Raw genomic sequence first — 7,020 nt, 5'->3', positions numbered from 1 at the left:
ATGTCTATAACACATCTTTATCTATTTATATGTTGCCTGACATTTAGGCTGATTACATACCTGAACTATTGTAAATAGTCTTGTGTGAACATGGATGTACATGAAGAGTTGCCTTAGTGTCTCAGCTATACACCTAAAAATGAGATATCTGAGTCATGTGGTTGGTCTATTGTTAAATTTTCTTTTTAGGGACTTTCATACTGAGTTACATAATGGGTAGTCCAATTTACAATCCCACTGGTGGTGTACAAAAGGTCCCCTTTCCCTTATTCATTCAAGCTTCAAGACTTTCTGTATCATTCCAGCCCTACTCCCTTCTCAACATAATATTTTTATTGATTATGTACCCCATCACACTCAACTTTCCTCCCAAGTCCACCTTCTCACTCTTGTGCCTTCCCCTAAAAACTCAAATCCAATTTGTTTTGCCCATATACCCACTGGAGCATGGTTTTATCCTCTCTTATTGCTGACATTACTGCTGTTTCCTGCAATAATGCACTTTGTATAATTTGATCATAAATTCTACTGATCCATCTCTGATACTACTGAGGTAACAAAGAATGATAAAATATTGCTTTTAGGTGATATATCCCCCTTGCGCTGGAACTTCATTTTGTGTTCTTGTTCTTGGGAAATCCTTTCCCTCTTCTAGACTTCATTTTCTCTATCTGTAGCATTGTGTATCTGTTCATGTGTGTGTATGTGCAGTTGTACATGCACACATGCATGTGGGGGTCAGATGCCGTCTTCTGGTGCTATTTTTAAGGTACCATCCATCTTGGGGGTTTGCTTTTGTTTTTGTTCTTGTTCTTGTTTTTGTTTTCTGACAGGGTCTTTCACTTGGCCTGGGATCTAGCAACTACATTAGGCTAGTTGGCCACGATGCCCCAGAAAACCTGTTTTTACCTCCCTAGCTTTAGGATTACAATTGTGTCATCTCTCATGCCATTTGTGTGTGTGCTTGTATGTTTGTTTGTTTGTTTGCTTGCTTGCTTGTTTTTCAAGGCAGTTTCTCTGTGGAGTATTGTCTGTCCTGGAACTCACTCTGTAGACCAGGGTACCCTGGAACTCGAAAATCCACCTGCCTCTGCCTCCTGAGTGCTGGGATTAAAGGAGTGAGACACTACTCCTGGCTTACACATACTTTATTTACTTACTTACTTATTTAATTTTTATTAGATATATTTCTTTACTTACATTTCAAATGTTATTCCCTTTCTCGGTTTCCTGTCCATAAGCCCCCATTCCCTCCTCTCCCTTCCTCTATACGGGTCTTACTCCCCATCCATTCCCCTTACTGCCCCCATATTCCCCTGCACTGGGGGTCCAACCTTGGCAGGACCAACAGCTTCCCCTTCCACTGGTGCCCCAATAAGGCCATTCTCTGTTACATATGCAGTTGGAGCCTAGGGTCAGTCCATGTATAATCTTTCGGTAGTGGCTTAGTCCCTGGAAGCTCTGGTTGGTTGGCATTGTTGTTCTTATGGTACACATACCTTTTTTTTTCTTTTTTTTTTTTCCGGAGCTGGGGACCGAACCCAGGGCCTTGCACTTGCTAGGCAAGCGCTCTACCACTGAGCTAAATCCCCAACCCCTACACATACCTTTTTAATGTGAGTTCTGGGGAGCACATTCAGATACTCACTGCTTATATAACAAGCACTTTACTGAGACATTATCGGGACAGTGGACTAGCATGGTAATAAAAGTCACAAGTTACTACACTTGTAAGAGCAAGGAAGTGAGTATTCATCTATCTTTGATGGTTTGTCATGATTCTCACCTTTAGATGCTGCTTAAATGAAAACCTCTCTTCTAATAACCACCCATGTCTGAAAAGAACCCAGGCTTTCTACCAGCATGCTCTAAAGAGGAAAGTCAAATTCCTCTAGTCCTCAACTCCCAAGTCCATTCCTTTCCCCAAATCATTCCCAGCATAAACAATCTTTTCTCCTCTGTTAAGGTGTCTGACTGATAATAGTTTATTGTGAGGAAAAGATACAATGAAGTTCACAAACTTTTCACTCTATGAAATGATTTGACTGGTCATTAGTTTTTTGCAGCACCCCTATGCTGATGGCAAGTATTTCCAATAAAAAAACAAACAAACAAAAAAAAAACAAAAAACAAAAAAAACCAACAACAACCCAGAAATGGAGATTTCACAGGATATATTACTTTTGCATTTATTTATTTAGTTTGGTTTGGGTTGGACACATGTATGGAATATGTCAGGGGAAAAACTGTGCGAATAGATTCTCTCCTTTCACCATGTTGGCTCCAGGGAACAGTCTTAGGTATTCAGGTTTGGAAGTAAGTTCTCCCACCCACTAAGTCATTTTGCTGGCACCAGGAGAGATTTTATTTAAATGTCTTATAAAACAGAAAGTAGGGAATAGCCTTGAGCTTGTTGGTACAGGAGATAACTTCCTGAACACCAGGCTCAGGCACTAAGGTCAAGAATTAATAAATGGGACCTCATAAAATGAAAAAGCCTCTGTAAGGCAAAGGCCACCATCACTGGGACAAAATGACAGCCTACAGATTGGGAAAAGATAGTCACCAACCCTACATCAGACAGAGGGCTGATATTCAAAATATATAAAGAACTCAAGGAATTATACACCAACAAACCAAATAACCCAATTTAAAAAATGGGGTAAAGAGCTAAACAGAGAATCTCAACAGAGGAATTCATAATGGCTGAGAAGCACCTAAAGAAATGTTCGACATCTTTAGTCATCTGGGAGACTAAATCAAAATGACTCTGAGATTCCATCCTATAACCATCAGAATGCCCAGATCAAAAACTCAGGGGACAACACATGCTGGCAAGGTTGTGGAGCAATAGGAACACTCCTCCACTGCTGATTGGAGTGCAAACTTGTACAACCACTTTGGAAATCAATTTGATAGTTTCTCAGAAAACTTGAAAACTACCTCAAGATCCAGCTATACCACTCCTGGGCATTTACCCAAAAGATGCTTCACCATCCCACAAGGCTCAACTATGTTCATAGCAGCCGTATTTGTAATAGCCAGAAACAACCCAGCTGTCTCTCAACTAAATAATGGATAGAGAAAATGTGGTTCCTTTATACAGTGGAATGCTAATTAGCCATTAAAAACAAAGATAGCATGAGTTTTACAGGCAAATGGATGGAACTAAAAGATATCATCCTGAGTGGGGTAATCTAGATCCCAAAGGACATGTATGGTATGCGCTCACTGACTGATAAGTGGACATTACCCATAAAGTACATAATAACCCAAAGAAGTCAAATAACAAGGAGGGCCCAAGGGAGAATGAATCCCTCTCAGAGGGGGAAACAAAATAGATATTGGAGGTCAGTGGAAGGAGGGAAGTTTAAGGGATGGAAATAAAAATCACAGACAGGCCAGTTGCTCAGGTCAAACACCTTCTACTTACTATCGAGAACTAGGAACCTCCAAGACACACGAATTTCCTCTGCCTCTGCCATCTTTAGCAAGTGGGCCTGTCTGTGATTTTTGACTTCCATTCCCTGTGCCAGACCCTGGCACTCATTAGGAAGAGCACCAGCATCATCATTAGCGGCAGTTCCAGTAGGTCTCTTTGATAGAAAACGTAAAATTGTCTTTAATGAGATCCTTGCTTGGGAATGAAGGATAAGAACAGAGTGTTGAGGCAGACAAGAGAGAACTAGAGCAGCAAAAAGCAGCAAACTACCAGCAAAGGAGCATAAAAACATAACACATATCAAGATTTCAGTGCTCCCTACCCACCACAGGCCTCCTGGATTTGTCCCTGAGTACAAAATAAAATATGACATAGACAAACGCTATCAGCCCAGAAACTCCATGCCATCCCCAAGCAGCCCCTGCTCCCTCAGTTGTATATATTACATAGTCTACGAACACTGGCAGCAAAGAGAACAGCAGCTGGCTATGTAGGAGGGCCTGAGAGGGTATTGTTCTCTCAGGAGTTTGAGGCTGCTTCTGCTTGGAAAGATTCCATGTTCCAGGAAGAGGATGTGCTCATGGAAGAATGGAGAGGGACTGGTGCCGCCCAGCAGTTTCTTGTTATGGCTGTGGCCAGAGGGATGCGTGTCAGCCCTTGAACTATACGTGCCCCTGCTTGCTTATTGAGAGAGTCTATCTAGGTACTAGTCTCTAAGGGAATCAGTCAAGTGACTTTGGTCAATATTTCTGCTCTTCCTTTCTCCTCATCTCAGTTCCAGCCCAGAGCACTGGGACGGATAACAGGCAGGTGGAGAAAAGAGAAAGTCATAAGGTAAAAGGTACCTTATAAAACCAGTTATTGTTTACAACTTTCTCCCCCAAACCAGCCCAACTGGAATTCCTTACTTACCACCCCAAGGACTGCAGGAGAGGGCCAAGCAAGGATCAGAAGACAGCCTGGAAGAGGCCATATGTGCTCCTGGATGAATACTCATTTTTTCTTCCCTTTGATTCTGAGACTCTTTGTCAAGGGCAGAGGAAGGTATAGGGAATGAAGAAGAGTAGAGAAATAAGAGAGAGAGAGATCTTCTTGCCTGTGGCTTTTGTCCAGACTGGAAGGGACTCTAATTCCATTAAGACAAACTATGTCCCTTTCTCCTGACAGTCACCCCTGCTTCCAGGTTCCCATTTCTGGAACTGATCCTATCTCCTGGTACAGATGAGATTTTGCTAATGGAATACCCTCGTGATTCTTATTTCCAAGATAGCACCTACTTCTGCTCCTTGCTCCAGCCACTCCATAGAAATTTCAAATTCATATACGTATATAATGTAAATTTATAATGTTATCTCTACCTCCCACTTCTCTCCTATCTTTCTCAGCCTTGTTGGTCTCTTTGGTCTACCATGTAGTTTCACTTCTAGTTTCATGCCATGTATATGATTTTATGTATCTATGTAAGATGTCGAATCACAAGTAAGAGACAACATGCAGTATTTGTCTTTCAAAGACAAAATTAACTCACTTATTATGATAATCTCCATTAACTCATCAGTGTTAACTGGGCAGTAATAGGATCTCTCCTGGAAATACTATTTTGTAGAGTAAAACTGGCAAACCCCACGACCCCTGGCTGCTGGTGGCAGGAGAAATTCTTCTCTCTGAGTTCTGGCAACTTGGGCCCAGAACTAAACATACACATGCATATTTCCTGCCTTTTGTTTCATCTTTTCTATAAATTTTAATACCTCTATAGGAAAAGCAGTTCTGGCCAAAGTTATAAATTATTTTCCATAAATATATAACATTGCATCTATTATGTACATGCATATATATATATATATATATATATATATATATATATATATATATATGCTCATTCATACATGAACACACATTTTCTTTTAATACAGGTAAGACAGGCCTATGACCAAGAGCTCCAGTAACAGAAAAATAGAATAACTTGGCTTTCTGAGTGGGATGAAAAGAATCAGTTTCCCCTCTCACCCTGCGGAGCCAAATCCCCTTCTCCATTAACAACTCCTTCCTTATGGGCTCCAGCCCATTTTCTTCTTGATTCTCTGAGCCTGATTGTGGCTTTTGTGGTGGAACTTTTGTACACAGTGTTTCTCTGTCTTCAAACACTGGTCAGTCTCCTCCAGGTATCTAACTACTTTTCTTCCATAACACATGTATTGTCAATTCTTTGGAGAATCCTTACTTAATTCATTCCCCCAAAGATAAGATTCTCTGCATTTTCATAGTTAATACAGTTCTTTTTTCTTAGAACGCTTTCATACTAGAACATTATTGTTATATATTTTCTTATTGACACATTTCATCTGTTTAGTAACATCTGCTTTTACAAATTGTCATGTATCTATGATCTTAAAACAGAGTTACTTTTCAGCCTAGTAATTTAGAGGTATTTTTGTTTTATCTTATTGAAAATAATTTTTCACACACTATGTTCTGATCTCAGTTTCTCCTCCCTCATATCCCTCTAGGTTCTTGTTATCTCCCCACCTATACAACTCCATATTTTCTTTCTCTCAATTTAGAAAACAAATAGGCAAAGAAAACAAAGGAACCAGAGTTTAAATGAAGAACAAGAAATAGACAAACACAAAATTCGAAACCATACAAATAATATATAAACCAAAGATCAATAATGACAAAAAAGTCCAAAGAAAATATGAGACAAAAAACCTACAAAAATATTGAGTTTGTTTTCTGCTGGCCATATAGATAGTTTTTTTTTAATTTTGTAATTACATTTATGTTCAGAAAACTTAGTGTGCATTTAACCCAGTTTAGTGGCGAGATCTTTAGCCTTTGCCTTTTCCAGCTTGGCAATGCGAGCCACAGACTTAGGACCCAGGACGTTGCCTCCCAAGTGGCGGCAGATCTCGTCACATCTGTCATTATAATTGGTCCTAAAAGCTTCCACCAGCTTAGCCAGAGCACCTTGACTTCAGAGTTCACCTGTGTGAAGGCAACAGTGGTGCACGTCTTCCTGTGGACCAGGTGCCCCAGCCTGGCCTTTCCCTTGATGATGCAGTAGGGCACCCCCATCTTTCGACAAAGGGCAGGCAGGAAAACCACCAGCTCAATGGGGTCTACATCATGGGCAATCACCACCAGCTGAGCCTTCTTGTCCTCCACCAAGGTGGTGACTGTATTGACCCCTGCTCGGAGGGCAGGTGGTCTCTTAGTTAGAACGTCCCCTTTGCCAGCAGCTTTCTTCTCAGCACAGGCCAGCAGCCTTTGCTTCTTCTCTTGCTTTGTCTCTGGCCTGTACTTGTGGGCAAGCTTAAGCAGCTGAGTTGCTGTTTGTCTGTCCAGAGCCTGGGTGAACTGGTTGATGGCAGGAGGTACTTTGAGCCGCTTCTAGAGGATGGCTCTTTGCCGCTGCAGCCTGATGTAGCGGGGCCATTTGACGAAGCGTGTGAGATCTCTTTTGGGCTGGATGTCCTGCCCAGTGCCGAAGTTCTTAGGCCTTTTCTCAAACAAAGGACTGACCACCTTTTTGGCCTCCTGTTTCTTGACAGCGGCGGGAGCCGGGGCCACCTTCT

The sequence above is a fragment of the Rattus norvegicus genome, chromosome X (assembly GCF_036323735.1).
Source record: "Rattus norvegicus strain BN/NHsdMcwi chromosome X, GRCr8, whole genome shotgun sequence".
Classification (NCBI taxonomy): Eukaryota; Metazoa; Chordata; class Mammalia; order Rodentia; family Muridae; genus Rattus; species Rattus norvegicus.
Note: the sequence above shows the minus strand (reverse complement) of the source record.